The 27262-nt window shown below is 35.5% G+C and overlaps 1 protein-coding gene across 2 annotated transcripts in view; it reads left to right on the top strand.

Annotated features, from left to right (window-relative positions):
* HPSE2 (heparanase 2 (inactive)) overlaps positions 1-27262 on the top strand; it is a 671933-nt gene that overhangs the window by 338745 nt on the left and 305926 nt on the right. The gene's annotated exons all lie outside the window — the stretch shown is intronic.

The raw sequence follows: 27262 nt of genomic DNA, 5'->3' as shown, positions 1-27262 counted from the left end.
ACAAGAGATTGAACCCAGACCTCATTCCTGACATCCAGAACTCTTACCATTTGAGGATTAAATTCATTCCCAAATATTGTCCAAGATCCATGCCATTTGGGGACCAAACTTTAGGTCTTAGGACTTTTATCTAAGTACTTTACAGTTTCTGGATTTAACCCATGCTGCTCATATGTTATCAAAGCATTATATCAATTGGAGATTGACTACACACTACAAGGCTGACAGCCAAGCTCTTTAGCAGTTAGATATTGAACCCAGACCTCACTGAGGATTGTCTTCCAAGTTTTGTGCCAGCTGGATTTCCAGCTCAGTCTGTGGCCGCCATCCAATCCCCTTATTGGTGGGGGGGAAACAGAGGTCCCCAAACCACTTTAAGCATTCTATCCCGAGGGGTCAAACCTATCTCTGGTCATTATCCAACCTCTTTACCAGCTGTGGATTGGACTCGGTTGTCAGAAACCAAGTGGAAAGATTGGTTGAAAGCCTATTTATCTTTTTCAGCTGCTAAAGATCTTGAATGATGGTATTAGCAGCTCTGAGGAACAGTATTTCTCAAAATGTGGTTTCCCACCACCTGTATCAGAATCACCTGAGGCTGCTTATTAAAAAGGCAGATTTCTGGGCTATATCCCAGTTCTTCTGGCTCAGAATTCTTAGGCCTGTGACTATGGAATCTGCATTTTTAGCAAGCACTCTAGTGATTTCCATGCACACTAAAATTTGCGAACCACTGCCCTTGAGCAAGGTCTCCCTTATCTGTTGAAGAACAATCCCAGATCTCCAGCTGCCATCCAGCTGCTCACCAGCTGGGTCTAAAATGCAGGTTCTTATTAATATACTCTATCAGTACATTACTTTATTAGCTTAGATATATAAGCCAAGTTTTTCCTGTTATTCAGTTATGCTAGTTTATAGGAGGGGGACTCATTTCCCTGGTTCCCCTCCTTTAAGGGGAGGTGAGTAAGTTGAGTTGTGGTATAGCATAGCCAACTGTCACAGAGATGTTATTTCCCACTCAAAGAGGACCACCAATACAGTATTTGCCCTGGGGGAAGTACACCAGCAGTCCTGAATGCATGTTCCTTAGGATGACACCACCCTGCAATTATAGAAAGGCCAGTATGACTTCTGTGAAGGTAAAACTGGTCCTTCTGCAGCTTCTCACCAACAGACAAACTGGTCAAATTGGCATAGCAGATGAGACCATAAACTTCCTACCCACCCTACTTCCTGCTTTCTTGCATTCACTCTCCCATATGAAAAATCAGAACATTTAAAAATGTACTGTTTTATAAGGAAATGCAGAGGGGTGGAGAATGAAAAACAAACAATCTAGATGTTAACATCTGGAGCAGACCAAATTAAGACATAAGAACTCATTACTGCCACAATTACTTACTAAGTCTGGGAAACTTAAACCTAAATCTGGGTTGAAATTTTTCAAGCATGCCTTAATATAAAAATAACTTGGGAAAAATCTGCATGGACTATTGTGAATCAAATTGAATTTCATGTCCACTATTGAAAATGCATGGCCCTGCTTTCCCATTGATTCTGAGGGGAGAATCATGCTCTCTAGGGCTGAAATGTTTGTGATTGCTTTTAACCAAGGGATGTTAAGTTAAAGAATATTTTAAACCATCGAGTCTTTTTCCCACACACAAGCTGGATGTTCATTTTTTTTAACTTCTTGGTTAAAGTGAAGCAAAAATTCTCATTATGTTAGAAATTTTGTTAACAAAGGTTGCTTGTATCTACATGAGCATTTTTACTATAAGGGCAGATTCAGGACATGTCAAGTGTAATTCTTGTAAATTCTTTTTCTTCCCGGGAGGTGTAACGCCTGAGGCTTAGGGTTCTGCCGTGGAACCTACTGTTTTCAGACCGAAGCCTTTTGTTTCTGAATCACAGGTGTCTTTTGCCCATTAAGTAGAGGAAGGCATGATGCTGAATGAAAGGGAGGGAAGGATGGAGGGAATTCCTACCGTTAAGGAGTATACAGACTACTAAGCAAGATAGAGAAATCAGCAAACAAATTCAGTGCATACTTCTAAGAGCTATAGGGTTAGATATTAAAAGGGTTTTAAGAGTAAAAATAGCAAAAGCTAATGCTGCCTCAAGGGTTTTCCTGAAAACAAAGCCCACTCATGAAGTGGTTTTGATATTCAAGGCAATTTCCATCGCTTAATTTGGTCTTCAAATATCTGAACTGAATAGCTTAAGGGAATAAAATAGTAGTATGAGAATGAGAACGTGACTAAATATTTCTCCCAGTTTATAGAATCATAAGAGATTAGAAAAGAGGTGGGCATCTGAAGTCATCTAAAGATTAACTCCTTCATTTTAAAGAAGGCAAATGAAGTGACACTTTGTTAACCTAGTTGGCTGTCTGTGATGATAAGAGATGTTAGCACACATACAAAATCTTCAAGTACCACATGAAGGAAAAATGAAGGAAAAATGAGTATTCTGATTTATTTTAAATAAAAATTTTTTGCATAAAAACATACATGCAGAAAAGTGCACATGGCATTAGTGAATAGCAAGATGCATTTTTACAGTGAGCACAACTGTGTAATAGCCATCCAGATCAGGAAGCAGAGCCTTACTAGTATTGACAAGGTCTTGCCTTGACCACTCTGTCTTACTAACCTTAATCTTTTTGAAGATAACCACTGTTTTGACTTCAAACACTATAAATTAGTTTTGCATTGTTTGAACTTAATATATATGGAAACAGAGTATATATTTTTTATGTTGGCTTCTTTCACTCAATAATATTTTTGTGAAATTTGTGTTCCATATAGCTATAGTTTGTTCATTATTATTGCTATATAGTATTCTAATATTTCAATATACCGAGTTTATTTAATGTCTATTGTTGATGAACATTTGGATTTTCCCAGTTTGGGGCTATTAATAATAGTACTTCTACACATGTTTAGATTTTAGTGAACATATGTTCACATTTCTATTGGATATATGCCTAGGAGTGAAATTGATAGGTCACAGAATATTAGGCTTTATACATTGTCCAACAGTTTCCCAAAATGGTTATCCAGTTTACAAACCCTCTAGCTGTTTCAGTGGTCTATATTCTCATCAACACTTAGTATCAACAGTCTTTTTCGTTTTAGCCATTCTTGTGGGTACAGTGTTACCTCACTGCATTTTCCTCATGACTAATGAAATTAAGTACCTTTTCAAATGTTTATTAACTTTTGGTTATCTTCCTTTATGAAGTGTACTTGTTGCCTATTACCTTTTTCTTATTGAATAGGTATTTAGTCTTTATATATTCTGAATACAATCCCTTCTGTTCATTATATGTATTACAAACATCTTCACCTATTCTGTGTTCTGTTCACTGGCTTAGTGGTATCTTTTGATAAAAAGTTCTTAATTTTGTTGTAGTTCTATTTATCAATATTTTACCTTTCTGGTAGTGTTTTTCTATTCAGGAAATTATTGCCTACCCCATGTAAAGAATATATTCTTCTGTGTTACTGTGTTTGTTTTACCCTTTACATTTAGACCTGCAATTCCATTGAATTGATTATTTGTATATGAGGTGAGAAAGGGGGGTAGGTTAATTTTTTTTCTATTTGCAAAACTGGCTGACGAACCGCCATTTTTTTAAAAGATCATTCTTTCCCTGCTTGTCTGTAGTGTAACCTTTATCAAAAAGCAAGTATCCAGATATATTTAGGTATGCTCCTGGGCTCTGTTCTGCCTATACTTATGCCACTATCACACACTCTTAATTATTATAGATTTATGAATCTTGATATCTAGTAGAATAGATTCTACAACTTTTTTTTTATGGGTGCCTTGGCAATTCTTGGCCTTCACATAACCATATGAATTTTAGCAGTAGCTAATCAATTTCTACAAAAAGCCTGCTCATGATTTGACTGAGAAAGCATTCAATCTATAAATCACTTGGGGAGAATTAAGTTTTCCAGCAAATGAACATGATATATCCATTGATTAATTTATCTTTTATTTTTAGCAGTATTTTATAGTTTTCTGTGTAGATGTCTTGTACATCTTTAAATTTATTCAAATTTATTCAAAGCAATCTGGTTTCATATGCTTATGCTATTTGAAATAGTCTCATGTTTTTCCAATTTTATTTTCTCATTATTTGTTGATGGAATATAGAAACTTATTTTTATATGTTGACATATATATCTAGTGGCTCTGCTTAGTGCACTTATTCATTCTAAAACTTTATCTACAGATTTTTTTGGATTTTTTTATGTCTATGCTAATAGAATCTATTCATAATGAACGTTTTGTTACTTAAAGGGAGAAGTTTATCAACTATGTATTTAGTAAGTATTTAAAGAAAAAAAAAGAAAGGAGAGAAAATTTGAGGTGACTATCATAACCAAAGATGTTCAGAAACATTGCTTTAAATCTGTGCTGTTGCATACAGTAGCCACTAGCCATGTGTGGCTATTGAGTGCTATAAATGTGGCCAATACCATATGTCAAAATGATATTTTGTACATATTGGACTAAAGAAAATGTATAATTAAAATGAACTTCATCTGTTCTTTCTTTTTTACTTTTTTTGCTGGGTCTACCAAAAAATTTAAATTACATTTGTGCATTGTATGACATTTGTTTTTCTGGACAATGCTTCTCTAAAGAACACAGAATAGATTAGTATTTATCAATACAGCTCGTAGGGAATACCTGCATCAAATTCACCTATGGGGTGACTTGTTAAAATAGCAGATTGCTCATTACTACCACCAGAATTTCTGAGGGTGAGCCTCAGAAATCTGTACTTCTTAAAAAATATTTTTTTAAATTCTTTAAAGTAATCTGTACACCAACACAGGACTTGAATCTCAACCCTGAGATCAAGAGTCACATGCTCTACCAACTGAGATAGCCAACCACCCCCAGAAGTCTCTATTTTTAACAGTTATTCATGGGTGATGCCTATGCATAGCAAAGTTTGATAATTCTGGAGAACTCCTTTATTCCTGTCTTTCCCATTTTCCTATGAATAACTCTTGATCCATTCATAATCCTCCCTGAACAATATTCCTTGTGGATTGAAGATGGAGCAAGAGTTAACCATAAGAAATTGTCCTGTGATTGAAACCTCTCTCATGTTAATTTAGCAATTTCCTTGGCCAGTGCTGGATGGGTACATGAGAAAGAACCACACTAACAAAATGAAACCTGGAATATCTTTATTAAAATGAGACAAAGTTGGGGTGCCTGGAGTGGCTCAGTCAGTTAAGCATCTGACTATTGGTAAGATCTCATGGTTTTGTGAATTTAAGCCCCTCATCAGGGTCCATGCTGACAGTGTGGAGGAGCCTGTTTAGGGTTCTCTGTCTCCCTCTCTCTCTCCCCTCTCCCTCTTGTGCTGTCTCTGTCTCTCTCAAAATAAATAAATAAACTTAAAAAAAATGAGACATAGTAGATTTTGGATTAAGGAATATTGCCATAGGTAAAGAAAAATACTGTTTAATAATAAAGAGGTTGATTTATCAAAAAGACATAACAATCTAAATGTGTATGCAAAACAGAGATTCAAAATATGTGAAACAAAATGAGATATTGAAAGGAGAAATAGACAAATTGACATTTCTACTTAGTGACTTCAATACTCCTTTCACAGTAATTGATACAGTAAATGAACAGAAAATCATAAGGGTATGGAAGACCTGAAAACACTGTCACCCAGCTTTATTTGATTAACATTTATAGAATATTCAATCCAACAAAATGCACTCTTTTCATGTGCACAGAAACATTCAGCAAGATAGACCATATTCTAGCCATAAATTCAGGCCAAATCTTAATAAATTTAAAAGGACTGAAATCAAACAAAATATGTTCTCTGACTAGAATGGTATAAACCTAGAAACTAATAACAAATATATCTGGAAAATTTCTCAAATATTTAGAATTTCCTCAAATATTTGTAAATTAAACCACACATATCTAAACAACCCACAGGTCAAAGAAGAAGTTATAAAGGAAATTTTAAAATATTTTACATAGAATACATATGGTAATACATTATTTTTAAATTTGTGGGATGCAGCTAAAGCAGTGCTTTGAGAGAAATTTCTGGCATTAAATGATCTAAGCTTCAACATTATGGGACTATAAAAAGAAGAAAAAATTAAAACCAAAGAAAGCAAAATGATAGAAGTAGTGAAGATAAGAACAGACATCAGTGAAATTGTATACAGAATAACTATAGAGAAAATTAATGAAACAAAACCAGGTTCTTTGAGATTAATAAAATTGACAAATCTCTAGCCAGAATGACCAAGGGGAAATAAAAAGAGATAAGTCACAAATTTTATGCCCCCAAATTCAAGAACTTAGATGAAATAGACCAAGTCTTTAAAAGACCTAAACTACCAATATTCAGTCAAGAAGAAATAATCTGAATAGCATTGCATTTATTAAGAAAGAAATTGAATTTTTAAAAAGCTTTCAACAAAGAAAATTGTGGGCCCATATCGTTTCATTGGCAAATTTTACCAAACATATAAGTAAAAAATAATACCAATTATATACCAACTCTTCAGTAAAATAAAAGAGGAGGAACTATTTCTCAACTCATTTCATAAGGCTAGTGTTACCCCAATACAAAAATCAGACAAAGAACAGCCATTATAAGAAAATAAAAGTACAGACCAATATCCTTTGTAAACATAGAATCAGAAATCTTTAACAAAATATTGGCAAATTGAAGCTAACAATATATAAAAAAGATCAAGTGGTATTTATCCTGATAATGCAAACTGGTTTTACATTCAAAAGTATTCCTCAGACTAAATAAGAAAGACCACTGGGGAAGACAACAGAATAGGAGGACCCTAAGTTCACCTTGTCCCATACATGTGACTAGATAATAACCACATCAGTGTGAATAACCCAGGTAACCACCTGGTACAAGACTGGTACAAGAAACTCTCCACAGCTAAATATAGACAACAAGACACATCAAATAGGGTAAGAAGGGCAGAGATGTGGTCAGGAGCTAAATGGACCTGTGGGATTGTCCAAGGGAAGGAAGAAGCTATGGCCTTTTGAAGCAGGGAGAGAAAGAGACTTTCACACCAGGGAGCCCACATAGGGAAGACAAATCCCCATGACAAATGGCTTTGAAAACCAGGGGGGCTATTTTGTGAGGTTTTTTTTTAATGTTTATTTATTTATTGTGTGTATGTGTGTGTGTGTGTGTGTGTGAGAGAGAGAGAGAGAGAGAGAGAGAGAGAGAGAGAGAGAGAAGGAGGTAGGGGAGTAGCATAGGGAGAGAGGGAAACACAGAATCTGAAGCAGGCTCTAGGCTGCAGAGCCTGACACGGGGCTCAAACCCACAAACTGCAAGATCATGACCTGAGCAAAAGATGGACGCTTAACTGACTGAGCCACCCAGGCACCCTTATTCTGTGAGTTCTTAAAAAAAATCAGGGTTTCGGGGCGCCTGGGTGACGCAGTCGGTTAAGTGCCCGACTTCAGCCAGGTCACGATCTCGCGGTCCGTGAGTTCGAGCCTAGCGTCGGGCTCTGGGCTGATGGCTCAGGGCCTGGAACCTGTTTCCGATTCTGTGTCTCCCTCTCTCTCTGCCCCTCCCCCGTTCATGCTCTGTCTCTCTCTGTCCCAAAAATAAATAAACGTTGAAAAAAAAATTAAAAAAAAAAAATCAGGGTTTAAAGCCTGGAACTTTAAAAATCAGCAGGATCATGAGAGAGCAGGGAGGCTGAGAGGAAACTGAGTCACCGCCCTTAAAGACATAGCACAACAAACAAGCCTACAAAGATACAGTATAGAAGCCACAGTTTGATAAATACCTGGGGTATACAGGAGGGAGATTTGTTTACTAATCCCAGAGCATGTGTTGGAGGAGCAGGGATCTTTGGGAGACTTCTCCAGGAACAAAGGAGCTGGTGGGCACCATTTCCCTCCCCCACCCCCTAACATAAACACACAGACACCTGAGGAAATTACACTGTGACAACACATGACACGAACTTGCTAGCAGTGCATCCAACCCACATGTTCTCCTGTGGACATTCCCACCCTCCCGTCAGGCTTCAGCTCCAGGTCCCTTCCCACAGCAGACCCATGCAAACTTTGCTAATACAGCAACATATTTCTGCAGATCCACCCCCTTCAACCCAGCAGCAGCAAGACCTCTCCTTATGGCACTGTACAGCCCACCGTTACGTTCTGCTGCAGATCAGTTCTGCTGCATCTCTGGCAGACACCAGATCTGACTCAACATAAGCTCAAGACAGCCCCATATTGGCCCACTAACAACACATAGAACAAAACATTCCCACAACAGTCAGAGAGCCATAGAAGATGACTGAACTGAAGGCAAACGTGGCTCAACCACAATAGCAGGGTGCATGCAGCACACATAGAGGAGACATCCGTGAAGAGCCAGGTTCCAGTGAACAGAGGACACTGCACTGCAAGGCACTACAGGACCTTTTCTTCATAAGGCCACTACTTTCAAAAGCAGGAGATGTAGCTGATTTTCCTGATTCATAGAAAGAGACACAGAGAATTAGACAAGATAAGGAGACAGAGGAATATATCCCACATAAAAGAAAAGGACAAAATCACAGAAAGAGACCCAAATGAAATTGGAGGTAATAATATGCCTGATAGAGAATTTAAAGTCAAGATCATTAAGATACTCAATGGCCTTTTCTCAACAGTGGAGGACATCAGTGAGATCCTTAACAAAGAGATGGAAAACATAAAAAAGAACAAATCAGAGATGAAGATCTCAATAAATGAAATTAAAAATACACTAGATGGAATAAGTAGTAGACCAGAGGAAGCAGAAGAATGGGTTAGGGACCTGGAGGACAAAGTAATGGATAGTCATCAAGGTGAACAAGAGAGAAAAGTAAAAAATGAAAATAGACTTAGGGAACTGAGTGACACCATCAAGTGTAAGATTCACATTCTAGGGATCCCAGAAGGAGGAGAAAAGGGGGGCAGAAAATTTATTTGAAGAAATAACAGCTGAAGACTTCCCAAATCTAGAGAATGAAACAGAAATCCAGGTCCAGGAGGTACAGAGAGCTCCCAACAAAATCAATCAACCCAGGGAAGTCCACACTAAGACACATGGTAATTAAAATGGCAAATATTCCTCAGAATAGAGGAAAAACAAAAAGTTTCCCAGACAAACAAAAGTTAAAGGAATTCATGACCACTACAACAGCGTACAAGGAATGTTAAAGGGAGTCTCTGAGAGGAAAGGGAAGACTATAAGTATTAGCAAGAAAAGTCAGAAACTCAAAAGCAGTAAAAATAAGTATAGGTATAAAAATCACTCATGAGCTTCACAAAATAAAAGGATGTAAAGTATGACACCATATACCTAGAACATAGGTGGAGAAGAGTGAAGAATGGGTTCAAACTTAGGCAACTGTGAACTTAATATAGCCTGCTATATGCATAAGATGTTATATACAAACCTAATGGTAACCACAAATGAAAAACCAGCAATAGATACACAAAACATAAAGAGAAAGGGATCCAAATTTATCACTAAAGAAAGCCAGTTTATCATGAGTGAAGAGAGCAAGGAAGAATAGAACAGAGCAGAGTTACAAAACATGGCCATAAAACAAGTAACAAAGTGGCAATATGTACATACCTATCAATAATTACTTTTAATGTAAATGGACTAAATGCTCCAATTAAAAACATAGAGTGATGGAATGGATTAAAAAAACAAACAAACAAAAACCAATATGTATATATATACTGCTTAGAAGGTACTCACTTGAGACCTAAAGACACATGCAATTGAAAGTGAGGGGAGGGAGAAACATTTATCATCGAAATGGAAGTGATAGGAAAGCAATACTTATATTGGACAAAACAGACTAAAACAATGACTTTAACAAGAGGCAAAGAAGGACACTATATAATCATTAAGGGGACAATCCAACAAGAAAATATAACTATTGTAACTATTTATGCACTCAACATGGTAGCGCCCAAATACATAAAACAGTTAATAACCAACATAAAGAAAGTATTCAATGATAATAAAATGATAGTAGTGAACTTCAACACTCCACTTATGATGGTTAGGTCATACAAACAGAAAATGAACAAGGAAGCAGTGGCTTTGAATGACATATTGGACCAAATGGATTTAACAGATATATTCAAAACATTGTCTCTGAACAGCAGAATACACATTCTTCTCAAGTACAGACAGAACATTCTCCAGAACAGATCACATATAAGGCCACAAAACAAGTCTCAACAAATTCAAAAAGATCAAAGTCATACCATGCATCTTTTCTGACCACAATGCTAGGAAACTAGAAATTGATCACAAGAAAAAATCTGGAAAAAACACAAATACATGGAGGCTAAATAACATGCTAATACACTGAGTGAGTCAACCAAGAAATCAAAGAGGAAATGAAGAAATACATGGAGACAAATGAAAATTAAAACACAATGGCCCCAAATCTTTAGGATGCAGCAAAAGCAGTTCTAAAAGGGAAATTTACAGAAATACAGGCCTACCTCAAGAAGCAAGAAAAATTTCAAATAAAAAAACCTTATACTTAAAGGAGCTAGAAAAAATACACACACACACACACACACACACACACACACACACACACAAACCAGTAGAAGGAAGGAAATAATAAAGATTAGAGAAGAAATAAAGGAATTAGAAACATGTATATATATACATATACATACACACACACATAAAACAGATCAGTGAAACCAGGATCTGGTTCATTGAAAAGATGAACAAAATTGATCAGCTTTTAGTCAGAGTCATAAAAAGAGAGAGAGAGGACTCATTAACAAATGAAATCAGAAATGAAAGAAGAGAAAAAACTACCAACACCAGAGAAATATAAAGGATTATAAGAGAATATTATGAAAAAATTATATGCTGCTAATTGGACAACCTAGAAAAAAATGGATAAATTCCTAGAAACATATAACTACCCAAAGTTTAATCAGGAAAGAATTGAAATTTTGAACAGACTGATTCAATGAAATTGAATGAAACCAATGAAATTGAATCAGTAATCAAAAAACTCCCAATAAACAAAAGCTCAAGAGCAGATGGCTTCACAGGTGAATCCTGACAAACATTTAAAGAATTAATACTTATTCTTCTCAAAGTATTTCAAAATATAAAAGAGGAAGAAAAGATTCCAAATGCATTCTATGAGACCAGCATTACCCTGTTACCAAAACCAGATAAAGACACTACAACAAAAGAGAACTACAGGCCAATATCTCTGATAAACATATGCCAAAATCCTCAACAAAATATTAACAAACTGGGGCACCTGAGTGGCTCTGTCAGTTAAGTGCCAATTCTTGTTTTCGGCTCAGATCATGATTACATGGTTCTTGGGTTTGAGCCACATGTCTGGCTCTGCACTGTGTGGAGCCTGCTTGGGATTCTCTCTCTCCCTCTCCGTGCCCCTGCTTTTGCTTTCTCTCTCTATTTCTCTCAAAATAAACAAACAAACAAACAAACAAATAAATAAATAAACTTTATTTTAAAAATTAGCAAACCAAATCCAACAATACATTTAAAAAATCACTCACCACAATCAAGTGGGATGGCAAGGGTGGTTCAATATTCACAAATCAATGTAATATGTCACATCAATAAGGGAAAGGATGAATATCATATGATCATTTAAATAGATGCAGAAAACGCATTTGGCAAAGTAAAACATCTATTCGTGATAAAAACCCTCAACAGAGTAGGTTTAGAGTGAACATGCCTCAGCATAATAAAGGCCATATATGAAAAACCCATACCTAACACCATTCTCAATGGTAAAAAACTGAGAGCTTTTCTCCTAAGATCAGAAACAAGACAAGGATGTCCACTCTCACTATTTTTATTAAATAGGAATAAAAAGGAATAAAAGATATCCAAATTGGTAAGGAAGAAGTCAAACTTTCACTATTTGCAGATGACTATATGGAGAAAACCCAAAAAACTCCACCAAAAAACTACTAGAACTGATACCTGAATTTAGTCAGGTCACAGGATACATAGTCAATGTACAGAAATTCACTACATTTCTATACACTACTCATGAAAAGGCAGATAGAGAAATTAATTAAATAATCCTATTTACAATTGTAACAAAAAGAATAAAATACCCAGAAATAAACTTAATTAAGGAAGTAAAAGGCCTCTACTCTGAAAACTATAAAACATTGATGAAAGAAACTGAAGACAACACATACAAATGGAAAGATATTTCCTTGCTCATGGATTGGACAACAAATATTGTTAAATGGCCACACTACTTAAAGCAACCTACAGATTTAACGCAATCCCTATCAAAATACCAATAGTATATTATACAGAACTAGGACAAATAATGCTGAAATTTTTATGGAACCACAGAAGACCCTGAATAGCCAAAGCAACCTTGAAAAAGAATGAAACTGGAGGTATCACAATTACAGATTTCAAGATACAGTATAAAGCTGTAGTAATCAAAACAGTGTGGTCCTGGCACCAAAATAGACACATACATCATTGGAAGAGAAAAGAGAGTCCAGAAATAAACTCACAATTATATGCTCAGTTGTCTTCGACAAAGCAGGAAAGAATATCCAATGGGAAAAAGACGGTCTCTTCAACAAATGATGTTGGAAAAGGTGGACAGCTACTTGCAAAAGAATGAAACTAAACCACTCTCTTATACCATATACAAAAATATACTCAAAATGGATTAAGGACCTAAGTATGAAGCTTAATGGCATAAAAATCCTAGAAGGGAGCTTAGGCCATAACTTCTCTGACTTTGGCTGTAGCAACATTTTTGTAGATATGTCTCCTAAGGCAAAGAAAATAAAAACAAAAGTAAACTATTAAGACTACATCAAAATAAAAAACTTTTCACAGCAAAGGAAACAATCAACTAAACTATAATGCAACTTGTGGAATGCGATATTTGCAATAACATATTTGATAAAGGGTTAATATCCAAAACATATAAAGAATTTATTCAACTCAACACCAAAAACAAAAACAAAAAACAAAAAAATCCAATTAAAAAGCAGCACAAGACATGAACAGATATTTCTGCAGAGAAGACATACAGATGGTTAATAGAATATGAAAAGATGCTCAATGTCACTCATCATCAGGGAAATGCAAATCAAAACCACAATGACATATCACCTCACACCTGTCAGAATGGCTAAAATCAAAAACATGAGAAACAACAAGTGTTGACAAGGATGCAGAGAAAAAGGCACATTTGTGCACTGTTGGTGGGAATGCAAGCTGGTGCAGCCACTGAGGAATACAGTGTGGAGGTTCCTTAAAAAATTATACATAGAATTACCACATGATTCAGTAATTTCCACTGCTGGGTATTTACCTCCCCCCAAAAGAAAACACTAATTCAGAAAGATATATGCACACTTATATTTATTGCAGCATTCTTTACACTGTCCAGATTATGGAAGCAGCCCAAGTGTTCATCGACATAGGAATGGATAAAGAAGATATGGTGGATATACACAATGGAATATTATTCCTCCATAAAAAGAATGAAATCTTTTCATTTGCAAAAACTAAATGGAGCTAGAGAGTCTAGTGCTAATTGAAATACGTCATCTAGAGAAAGACAAATACCATATGATGTTACCCGTATGTGGAATTTAAGAAGCAAAACAAACGAACAAAGAACAAAAGAAGCAAACCAAGAAACAGACTCTTAACTAGAGAGAACAAACTGATGGTTACCAGAGGGGAGGTGGTTGGGGAGATGGGTGAAATAGGTGAAGGGGATTAAGAGTACATTCATTTATCATGATGAGCACTGAGTAATGTATAGAATTGTTGAATCACTATATTGTACTCCTGAAACTAACACAATACTGTTTGTTTACTAGAAATTTAAAATTAAAAAAAGAAAGGAAGACTATGAGATTATCTCAACAGATGCAGAAAAAGCATTCAACAAAATTCAATATCATTAATGATGAAAACTTTGGCAAACTAGGGATACAAGAGAATTTCCATGGTTAGCCATGGAAGACTAAATGTTTTCCCCTTACATAAAGAACAAAGAAAATATGTTCATTTTAACTACTTCTATTCAATAGAACAGTAAATAAGGAACAGAAATAAAAGGCATCCAGATTGAAAAGGAATAAGTAAAATTGTCTGTATTCACACAGAACATGATTGTACATAAAATTCCAAAGAATCCACAAAAATATCACTGGAAATAATAAGTGTGTTTAACAAGGTTACAGAATACAAGGTGAATTTAAAAAACTGTATTTCTATATCCCAACAATGAACAAGTGGAAATTGAAATTTTAAAAAATAGTATTTACAGCAGTGCCCCCAAACCATGTAACAATTAGGTATAACTCTAATATAATATATGTAAGATCTGCATGCTAAAAACTTCAAACCAGTGATAAAATAGATCAAAGAATACCTGAATAAATAACTGAATAAATTGAGATACTTGCTGTGTTCATGGTTTACAATATTCATTGTTGTTAAGATGTCAATCTGATGTCATCTGTAGAATGAAGGCAATACCAATCAAAATCCAGCAGGATTTTTGTGGAAATTAATAAGCTGATTCTAATATCTACTTGCTTGTAAGGTTGTTCTGAGGATCAAATGAGACAACCACATTTAAAGAGTTTACTGCAAAACCTAGCATGCAGCAAACAATAATATTAGCTATTATTACACAATTTTCCTTGTTCCCTTTGGCTAGTGGATATTTTTGAACTTAGACATTACATTTCCATATATATATATATATATATATATATATATATATATATATATATTGGCCTTCAAAATATAGTTTTGACACATGAAAGCATATATATATATACGTGTATATATACATATATATGTATATATACACGTATATATATACATACACACACACACACACACACTAAGAATTGTATCCTTTTAGGCATTCATTCTCATTCTCATTCATTGCTTCATTAATTCTACAAATATTTTTTGATCACCTACTATGTACACAGCATTGTGGTAAACTGGGGGAAAAATGAATAAACAAACACTGTGACTTCTGTCTTCATAAAGTTTTCATTCCAGTAGCAAAATAGATATTAAAACGCTTTTTATACAACTCTATAATTTTAAAAATGAAAAGTGTTTTAAAAAAGTAGAGAATACCATGAATGAGATAACTGGGAGATTTAACCTAGGCTGGAAGTCTTCCTTAACAGAGTAGCACTTGAACTGAGGTAGGAGATAAGATGAGTGGTTTAGACAGAGGGACCTAGCCATAGGAAGTGAGAGAAGGCTAATATAGCTGGGTTTAGGAAGAAGAGAGGAGTGCAAAGGCTATTGAAGAGGAAAGCAAGGGCTAGATTAGTAGTCTTTTTTAGGAGTAATGACAAGCCATTGAAGGGTTTGTATCAGGGATATGGTAAAAGGAGGATTAATCCATCCATCCCTGCTTTTCATGTGTCACAACTATATTTTGAAGGCCAGTATGTATAAGTCACTAGGCTGATTGCTGAGAATTCAGCAATGAAGAAGCCAGACATAGGTTTAAGGCGAAGCTAATGAAGTTTAGACTTTGAGATGCATCAGTTGCAAAGGCCCTTGTGAATACTTGTAATGGGACAGGAAATCAGGTTGCAACCAGATGTGTTTCTATGTAAGCTTTTCTAGCAAATTGTCTAAAGAAGTTTCATAAGAGAGAGATCTTAATCTCTAAAGTGTCAATAATTCAATAAATCTTAAATAATATTTTCATTCTAAATATACATTTATACATAATTTTGTATTTATAATTTATATTCTTGAAAGAAGCTCCCTGTGTTGTACTTGTTTCAGATCGTGCAAAACCTGGATCCACCCCTGATTGCAGCCTATAAGACTATCTTATAGTCTTACAGGGGAGGCAGATTAGTAACCAATTTCAGTATACTATGACAAGTGCTATGGTAGAGGAAGGCACAGGACCCAGACATGTGCAGAGGTAGTGAAAGGCAGAGAAAATAGTACTTGAAGGTTATAAGAATTAGTGGGTATAAAATCAAGGAGAGGTACAGATCTCTTGGTAAAAATAAGGAAGTAGTAGGAGTATCTTTGGGCCAAGCTGAAATTTAGTAGCTACTGGCTGCCATGGAAACACAAATTGACTTCGACCATGATTTTGAAGAAAATTATGAATTTGGACCCAACTAAAGGGAAAGAAAAATCTTTTATGGTTTTCCTCCATCTGTTCTGCCTATAACAAGGAAAGATCAAAGAATTAAGTAAAAGCTTGCCAGGAAGTAACAGAAGGCAGTCCCAGATAAGGCTGGTAGGAAAACCACTTAATTAAAGTCAATGCCTTGAGAGAGTAGGTCAGATAAATGGATTTTACCCTTAATATGTAGCATGCTTTGAAGTATAGTCGTATACCTTTCTTAGTAGTCAATACCCGCAAGAATATAAGCTTCAAAGTCCCCTTAGCACTAAAGATTTTAGATATTAATATTATTAATATTATTATTTTCTTTATTTTTTACATTCACAGATGCTGGTAAAAATTCAAACCTTACTGCAATATATAGAGTAAGACATGATCGTCTACTTCTATCCCATCTAATTCCTAGGGTTAGCTGCCAGTATGATGGGTCTCTGGATACGTGAACATATATACTCATAAATGCACAGAGAGCTTTCAAAACCTCAAAATGGAGCCATATTGTACTTATTGTTTATTAACTTGCTCTTTTTCACTCAATATCAATATCACCATGATATTTTCCCAGATATCATATACATATTTCTGTGAGTACAAATCAATCAATGTTAATTGTTTCTAGTGTTGTATCATATTCATGGTAGATATGTAACTTAATTTTTAAAATTTATGGAAAAAATTTTAAACATATGCAAAAAAACCCATTGGTTTGTACCCAAGGATTGTACAATGAACCCATCATTCAATTTTAGCAATTAACAACTCATGGCAATTTTATCTATACACTCACCCACTTTCCTATTCACTTATGAATAGACACTAAAGTTATGTCTAAGATTTTACTAAATAAATGCAACCATAGTAGATACATTTGTAAATGTATCTGTGCATGCATATTATCAAAACTTGGAACCCTAGAGCAGTAGCGTGAGTGTCAATTGGGATATTCTCTGATAGAAGAGTCACCTGGGAAGGTAGATATCTGGATTATACTATATTGCAAAAGAAAAACTAAGCAGAAAACAAAAATCTGGAAGTTAGCTGTTTTGTAGAGCTGGAGGCTTGGAATGGAAATCAGTCATTAGAGATAAATGTTCTCAGTTAAGATAAATTCTATCTTTCAAGTTAAGCTAGTAAACTGGAACTTCAGAGCCATGTAGCTAGGACACTAATTGAAGATTATCAAGACTGGAACTTTATGGCACCTTTGAAGGTCTCTCTAAATGTAATAATGGGAATATAGTTTTTTATCTAGAGACTGTAAAATTAGGGATATGTGAGCTGTATTTGAGAGGGCCCAGATTGCTCTCAGATTTTGTTGGTGTGATTTCTCTGAAGATTATCAGATGTTTGCATTATTCAGACCTAGTTATATATAACATGCTTTACTAATAAAGAGGACTTTGTGTTTTCTGGCTCAGAAAAAGGATTTATGTCTTTTTAAGCTTCCCCAAGTGTTAGTTGAAGGGTTTCTTGATTCTCACTTAATTTCTAGAACAGTTCAGAATTCTGATTTCTTGACTAAACATTATATGCTAGAAATTGTATTTGATTGACCACATGAGCTGTTGCATTAATTAGCTTGTGAAATTGCAATGTCCCCTATTAGTGGAGTTGGGAAGAGTGTGGAGCAAATAAAAGAGATACTTCTAAGGAAGAATCACTCTTCTTTGGAGTTGAATTGGGTATAGGGGATGAGGGATTTAAAAAATGAAGGATGAGGCTCTAGTTTTAGATAGGATGACCAAGAGGCTGATGGTCCCATCAATATAAACAGAGGATTTCTGTGAGGGGAAAAATAGTTTGGGGTCTGATGATGCGTTCATAAGATTCTTAGGGTCAGAGAACTGTTGACTAAAGATGTTGATTTTAGAACACCTCCTGTAGAGATGTGGACTGAAGCCACATAAATGAATTATCGACTAGAGTTTGTAAAAGAAGTCAAAACTGAGGAATAGGTCTTAAAATATCTCTGCATTTAGTATACAGAAGGATAAAGTGAAGCTAAGAAGAATCTTCCAGAGTCCAAGGAGTCTAGTCAGAGCAGTAACCCTGGAGAGGAGAGTCAGCCCTTGTCTATGTCCTCCACACTAACTCATTCATTAAAGGGAAGTCAAGGGTGTTTTCGATTTGCCCATCAATATACTTGAATAAGTGGCTGTAATAAGTTGAGAAACTCCTCACTTACGCTACTGGAGCTTGTTTTATTACTATTATAATTAAATACTATCACTAAGGTATAGAAAACTTCATTACTTTTCTACAAAGACCATTATCATATTAAAAACTTAACTAGGTTTATAGGTCCCACCTAAATAAGGTACAAGGAACAATGAAGAAATGTTAAGAAAATACAAATAAAATTGAGAGTCATCACAGCAGTGAAATGGAATCCATTGTGTTATCAGCACAGCTTCTTTGGGAACAGTCATATCATACGAATAGGTGGGTGAATGAACTAACAGTTACTAAGTGCCTCTTATGTGATGTTACAGTGCTTTCTTTAAACTTCACAGCAACTTTGACAGAGAGGTTATGACACTCATGAAGAGGGCACTGAGGATTAGAGCAAAAAAGTCACATGTGAATTTGGATGGAAATTGAGGTATTAGGTATCCGATTTTAAAAAATGAGATTCTCATAATCATGGAGTGGATAGGTGGGGAGTGGGTGGAGATTTAGCTAATATAAGAATGGCAGATACAAATGGGAATGTACTGAGTGCCACCGAACTGTACACCTAAAAATGGTTAAAATGGTAATTTTTATGCCGTATGTATTTTACTCCAATAAAGAAAAAAAATGGCAGGATTTTGAAAATATTAAAGCTAGGTTACAGGTACATGGGGATTCATTATATTCTATTTACTTTGTATACGTTTGAAATTTTTGATAAACAAAAGCTTTTTAAAATTAAGATTCTTTAAGGGCAAATCTAATTTATTATGTTATTGCAACATCTTTTCTGAGGCATGAGAGTTGGGGATAAAAACTACATGTTACACCACAGTCACATGACAGTCTACTTATTTGAAAAATCAGTGGTGTTGTATCCATAGTGATGTTTTAATGACTTCTTTACCAGCATTCTGAGGCTCCCAACCTGAACTGTTTGCTCTCTAGTAGTGTCGATGTTGGGTAACTTTTGGAAAGTCAATTAACTTAAATCACTTAATTTTTTCCTCATTTGAAAACTAAGAGAACTGAACTGAATGACAGTCTTGTTTCTTCTTCATCTCTAAAATTCTACAGATTAGGTTTGATGGTAACTTTGGCACAAATAGAGGCATAAAAATAAAAAGGGAAGTAGCAGACTTGTTGTATGTGCTAGGTCATATAGAGGGTTTGATTTCTGGATACCATATTTTAAGATATACATTGATGGAGAAAACTAAAACCGGAGAACGACCATACTCCATGCCCTCATGATCCAGTGATCTCATTAAATTCATGTTATAGAACTTCTTGCTTAATCCCTACCCACTCTCATTCCTTCTGTTTTCTGTACAGGCTTTAGATTTGCTGGTCTTTTTCTTCTCCATCATTCCTAGTGACAAAATTTCAAACCACACCTTTCTTGTTTGTCTGTTTTTAGCTAGTATTTATGGCAAAATAAATACACTACGCTACATGATGCTCAAAGGGAAGCTCCATTACAGTGGAGACCCTTGCAGTTGCCACTGGGTGTGCACTCATTTCAGTTTCATATGTGCTCAGCAACTCCTTTTCACATTGCTTATTATGTAAGAGCCACTTATTTATTTACCTAAATATTTAGTTTGTTTCATTTAAACTATATACATTTATATTTGTTGGAAGTTTTTATTTGTTGGAAGTTTGTTAACATATCTTTTTCCTTATTAATAATTCACATTCTGTTTCCCATCCTTCTTCTTTAATATAGTGGCTTCTGAGGTTTTCCTAAAGCCCTATATTCAGGGTTTGAGCAAGGGGGAAAGCCTTCTTGCATTTGCATTTAAGTGAGAATTTGTCAACATTATACTTCTGTTTTTAGAATTGACATTGTATTTTTGCTGCCATCTAAAACATGAATATACATTGATCTTTCCCTAGCAAAAATACATTTTTTTCATCCTATCTCCATTGCATATTAGCAATGGAACAAACTGATGTTGTGTACCTCCTGATATACTACATTAAAAAGGATAAACTTCATCACCTGCATAACCTGAATCTAATCTCAAGGAAACATCAGACAAACCTAAATTTAAGGACATACTATGAAACAAATGGCTGGTACTTTTTTAAAATATCAATGTCATGAAAGGCAAAGAAAGAATGAGGAACAGTTCCAGATTAAAGGAGACTAAAGAGGCATGAAAATTAAATGAAATATGTGATCCTGGGTTGGATGTATAAAATTTCTATAAAGAACATTTTGGGGACCATTAGCAAAATTTAAGTAAAGCCTATAAATTAGATAATATTAAATCAATGTTATATTCTGATTTTGATAGTTATTGGATATGTTAGTGAAATTTTCTTCATTTTGATAATTGTACTTTCACAATTGTCATTGATCTTAGGAAAAACACACTAAAACATTTAGGAGTTTAAACAAAAAAAGCACTTCACAGTTTTTGAGGTCTTCCGTGTATAACTTCATGATTTAGCAGTCCCAGTCTGCCTTTTGGATCTCTTATAACTCATGAGCTACCTCCCACTACCTTTCATTAGGGTTCAACGTCCTTGTCTCTCTTTTGTTCCTCAAAATTTTCCAGCTTGTTCTTCCTCAAAACTTTTATACTTGCCATTTTCTCTGCCTGTAACATTCTTTTTCCAGATCTGTGTATGGTTGGCCCTGGCCCAAATGTGATACTGCCTGACCTCACCTCAAGGCAGAGTCTCTGACTACTCACACAAAAGTCGTTATCCACCCAGTCTCAATTACATTAACCTGATTTATTGTCTTCGTAGAACTTCCCACTATCTGAATTTATCTTGTTTACTACCTGTCATCTCCCTTACTCCCATTGTTCTTTTTCTACCTATTTAGAATATAGGTCCATGAAAGCAGGGAATTAGTCTATCTTAGCTTGCTATAAACCCATTGTCTATAATGATACCTGACACATAGCAGGTGCTCAGTAATATTTGTCAAATGGATGAATGCATTTTTATGTACAAAGACCAGAGATGAATAGCAGAAGAACAAGAAACCAATTGTAGGGAGTGATATTTTGTATAACTACAAATTTATTTAACACCACTAGCCCAGTTGATTTTATACTAAAAAGTGTCCATGACTCCAAAAGAGTTAACACCTAAAGTGCTATCTGCTATAATGATAGTAGTGATTGGTTACTTTCTACCTATAGCAGAGGCCTGAGGAGCTAGGACATGATGTAAGGATTAGGGAGAATAGTTTCCAAACTTAATTGGTATGACAGGGGAGAATGTCTGAAATCCAGACTATCCTGGGGTATTCGTGAAGCCTGTTGATATGTCCCAGAGAGACGAGGGGACTCCAGGCTGGTGGAAATAGGGCCTTCACATACTTTGAGAACACCCTGGGCCTGAGGGCCCATCCTAATGAAAGATTTTACATTCCAGTTATTTTTTTGTGTGAAGTGGGCATGTCATTATTACTTTGCCACATTTTGAGACGTGCTGGAGAAGAGCTAAGTCAAGCATTTGTTTAATAAAGGCACTAAGTAACAACATTCCTCATTTCATCTTCTTTCGACCTTTTTGAAAGCCCTTCTTCAAAGCTCTTCTCTGTGAGGCTGTATTTACTCCATATTAAATGTCCCTCTGAGTAAATTCTTTGGGTAAGGGCCAGTCTTCATGGTGTTCTTGCTAATGCAAGACTTTCGAGTTATCTATAAATGACAGGTCTCCTTTGTACAGTTGGTTGGAACAGTAACCACCACTCTGACCCCCGGGTGGCAGGAACCATTTCCCATTCTTGATTTTTTGTCAGAATTTGAAAGGAGCTGGGCTTCATTAGACTCTTTTAAATACATAAAAATGCCAACCACACTTTGCAGACATGATATTTTCAGACACTTGTGAGTTCAAAAATACCCTTTATTCTTTGCAATTCAGTAAAAAGGCTGTTTCCCCCATGGAGGCCTAGCCACAAAACAAGTTTGAAGTTTTCTTTTGTTTGACTTATATGGAGTTATTGGTGAATTAGCTATAGAAGCCCTTCTACGCTTTTCTCTGTTTGGGGTGGAGGAGGTAAATGGGAGAAACAAAGCTAAGACTGTCTCCATGTCATTCTTCTTTATGTTTAAAGGGATCAACACAGATTTTCACACAAATAGAGACACTGATCATGTTTTTTACCTTGATGATGAAAAAAAAAGATAAAACAAATGGCTAATGATTGCACTTACTGACTGAAAAGAAAACTGTTTTGAATTGTGTGGTTGAACTGTTTGTTTATTCTTTTTTTTTTTTTTAGCAGAAGTCCTTATACACCCAAAATAGACACAGGGTTTTTATCTCTTCAATGGTACATTAATTTATAAGTTCTTCTTTTAGGTTCAGCTCAGTGTCATACTCAGCTTTGTAAAAAGCATAGACGATAATGAGCATATTTTTTCCCATACTATTCTGGAGGCAGGTAAGTTTTAACTAAGATGCATGGAAAATAGTCAAAACAGGGGAAATTCAAAGAGCCATTCTCATTTTATGCATTCCAGAAAAAATAAAATTAGATAAGTGGAAAACTTGAACTAGAAATCACATGAATGGGTGTGGAATTAGGCATCAGAAAACTGGTCCATGGCTCTGTTTCTGTCTTTCCGTGACATGTGAGGCAAAGCTTGTGATCTGTCTAGGCCTCTATTCAAATATTCACTCTATGAGCAATATAAGATGAGAAATAGGTATGAAATTATTTTGAAAAGAAATAAGTGGTATAATATTGGGGGACTAATGGAATTGTTTAGTTAAGTAGAAGTATCTCTGCAACACAAATGCGTTTGTGCTGTAGAGATGTGGTATGAGGCCAACTGCCACTTAACAAGTGCTTTGGTAAAATAATTGAAACGTACGAATAAGGCAAACAAACCCATGTTTGAGAAGGAGTTTCTTATAAGGAAAAAAATCCCTGGTTTCCCTTCTGTCTTTCAAAGCAGATGTGCTCGACACATAGTCTGTCTACTCTCACAGCACACTGTCAGTCCTCAACACCAGGCAGTCTGGTTTCCATTTCTAACAGTTTTAGTTTTCTTGAAGTTCAGTCGTTACCTGATTACCAAATCCAACAGCCTTCTGTTAAGGCTTTGTACTGAATACCTGTGATAGCATTACATTTGCTCCCTCCTCCAAGTTCTAATGCCTGCCCCCCCAACTCCCGCCAATGAATTCCGATACTCATTATGTCTTCATATTCTAAAGGGAAAACAATGACAAGCTGTGGGAAAATGGTAGAACATGAAACATAAGCTATATGTGAAGTTGTGAAGCATAAGATATTCTCTTTGTTCTATGACAATAAAAAATTTGCAGAATCTTTGATAGTAACTCAGAAAAAAAGAAACTATGAGTGCCATCTTGTGGCAAGGCATGCCCTGCCACATACAATTTGACATACCTCACAGTCCACGGTACCACCCATCCCCCTGCCCCTCAGATATTTTAGCTGTGTTCTGCTTTTCTGTGTCATTTGACACTGGAGTACATTCTTTTGTGAAGATTTATTATCCCTAGTCTGTAAGTCACTGAAGTAATTTTCAGTCTTTATCTTCCTTTATCTATATTCTCTACTTTTCAAGGTTCTCTATCATCATCCTATTATTTTAAAAATCACCCCCTTCCTTATATCTCATTACTATTACTTCATTTTGGCTCTTGAATCATTCTGCGACTTCCCCTTATCTCTTCATGACAATTCTACCTACTTCTCTCCTGACAATTTTGGCTTTACTCTAAGACTCAGTCTTTAGTATAGAGTTGCCAGATAAAAACAGGACACCCTGTTAAAATTTGAATTTCAAATAGACAACAAATAATTTGTTAGCATAAGTATGCCCCAAATACTACACGGGACAGGTTTCTATTAATGAAATAGCATTATTTGTATTTGTATTTGATAAATCTGGCAATCTTATTAGCCTTCTCTTCTTTTCTCATTTGTGGTATTATATGGAGATATATTGCTCAGATTTCCCTTCAGAGAAGTACTTGTCACATAGATTTGGGAAGTGATGCCAGCAGACAGCCTCTAGCTGTCAACTCCTTTAGGATTCTCCTTACTCAAGGTCACCGCTTCTCAGGACAGCCTCACATTAGTGACTGAATGAAGTGGGGGTATAAGGCCCAACCATTTTGGTCTGATGCAGGACAACTCTGACAGCCAATATTTGCCTCAGAGCTCCCCATCAGGTTGGCTGAGGCATTTCCAGCTTGCAGTGCAGTTTAACTTCTTCCTCTGTCCAATCCACTTACTTCCTTTTCTTTCAAAAGTATTGATCCTTAATAAACATCCAGACTTTGTCTCAGCTTCTGCTCTTGAAAAACCCCACCTGCAACACTTATCTCTAAAGGAACTCATTTCTGTGTCTTCTGCTATGAGCCCTCCAACTATGTTGATTTTTCCCAAGTATGTGTCTATGGATAGGTCTTTCATACTTGAATTCACAGCTGCATCTTATTACCTCTCTACTTGAAAGTCTGACTGTTTTCCAGACAGAACTAAACTTGACTTTCTATTCATCCATCCAACAAATATCTCTTGAGTGCCTACCATGTTCCAAGCACTGTATCACTGGGGATACAACAATGAAGCAAACACACATATACATACCCAGCCCTCATGGAGGACATTCTACTGGGGAAGAGAGATAATAAATAAGATAAATATATAAAATGCATTATAAATTATAGAGTGACAAATTCTAAAAGAAAGAAAGAAGGATGGGAAGTGTGTATGTGTATGTTGGGTTTTTCTGTGGAGAGGGGGATAGGAAATTTTAGATATGGTAGCAAGGGGAGGTATATTAACCAAAATAGCCTATGCTGTACTGTAGTAATAAATCTAAATATCAGTGGGTTAGCCCAACAAAAGTTTAGTTTTTGTTCAGAGGAAGTCTGATAGGTGATTCATTACTCCATCCAACAATTCAGGATTCCAGGCTTCCTCCATATTTTGATGCTACCCCATTGACATATAGCTTATAGGGATAGGGACAGATAGAGGTAGATCAATAGACAATAGGTGCCTTGACCTGAAAGTAACACATCACTCCTGCTCACATTCTCATTTTCAAAACTAAGTCATGTGTTACTACCCTTAACTATAAGGGAAGTAGGAAATGCCTTCCTGTCTGCCTAGGAAAGGGAAATGATGTGGTGATCATGCCATTTTTGTTTTCTGCTATAGAAGGCTTTGCTGAAAAAGTGACATTTGAATAGACTTGCAGGAATTTTTCCAGAATTTTTTCTCTATTTCAAGATCTGTTTCAAATGTATTTTTACTCACAATTCTTTTCCTGTTGAAAACATGCATTTTTCTTGTGGTTTTTTCTTTCATTTTCTCTATCTAAACAATCAAAAGTCTAACTCTGCTCTATAGTATTGCAACAATGTACTATATTCTATTTTTATCCCTAGACCTAACCCACTCTCCAGTCCCCAATCCGTCTTCCATGTCACAGCTGGGTGAAAGTTCTAAAGCAAAAATTGTGTTGATGTATGCTTTATTTAAAAATATTTTTTATTTATATGAGAAACCCAATTGTAACCATATATCCATGATTTTCCCACCAGTTACTATTATCTGCACATCTCAAAAGTTATAACAAAACGCAAGATTGAAAAAAATTCAGTACAAATGAAATACTTTCCAATAAAAATTTAATCGTCAGCACTAATTGATAAACACCTATTTTTCTGTGAATTAGAGATTTTCTATGCTTTGTGCTTGACTATGGTTTCATTACCTATATTAGCATTTTGCAAGCTTCCTTCAGCTCTTAAATTATCTGCCTCTAATTTATAAGAAGGTATCACCTGTTTTCTGAGTACCTTGTAAATAGTTCTCAGAACCTCTTTTATAATCTGCCTTTCGGCATCTACTATTTCTCTCTTTCCCTCTCCTTCTCTTCCTTATTTTCGTTCTTCTAAAGGAAACAATTTTAATTTTATGTAATTAAAAAAATTGCTCAGAGTTCCAACTTAAAGGAGGAAAAAAATGCCTTATGGGAAGTCACCTATGCTTGCAGCTAATGTTTGGCTGTCTAGTAAGTCTCTTCCAAATCAAGCAACTCTTACCCTTTTATGTCAGCTTATTTTTTATTTTATTTTATTTTATTTTATTTTATTTTATTTTATTTTATTTTATTTAAATCCAAGTTAGTTAAAATATAGTTTAATAATGGTTTCAGGAGTAGAATTTAGTGATTCATCACTTACATATAACACCCAGTGCTCATCCCAACAAGTACCCTCCTTAATGCCCATCACCCATTTAGTCCATCCCCCCACCCAGCACCCGTCCAGCAACTATCAGTTTGTTCTCTGTATTTAAGAGTCTTATGGTTTGCCTCCCCCTCTCTTTTTACCTTACTTTTCCTTCTCTTTCCCAGTGTTCATCTGTTCTGTTTCTTAAATTTCACATATGAATGAAATCATATGATATTTATCCTTCTCTGACTGACTTATTTCACTTGGCATAATACATTCTAGTTCCATCCACATTGTTGCAAATGGCAAGATTTCATTCTTTTTGATCGCTGAGTAATATATTCCATTGTGTGTATATACATAAATATGTATATGTATATACACCACATCTTCTTTATCCATTCACCAGTTGATGGACATTTGGGCTCTTTCCATAATTTGGATATTGTTGATAGTGCTGCTATAAATATTGGGGTGCATGTTCCCCTTCAAAACAGCATTTAAATTTTTTTAATGTTTGTTTATTTTTGAGAGAGAGACAGACAGGCAGACCATGAGCAGGGGAGGGGCAGAGAGAGAGGGAGACACAGAATCCAAAGCAGGCTTCAGGCTCTGAGCTGTCAGCACAGAGT

The sequence above is a fragment of the Leopardus geoffroyi genome, chromosome D2, assembly GCF_018350155.1.
Source record: "Leopardus geoffroyi isolate Oge1 chromosome D2, O.geoffroyi_Oge1_pat1.0, whole genome shotgun sequence".
Taxonomy (NCBI): domain Eukaryota; kingdom Metazoa; phylum Chordata; class Mammalia; order Carnivora; family Felidae; genus Leopardus; species Leopardus geoffroyi.
This window is presented reverse-complemented; position numbering and strand designations above follow the sequence as displayed.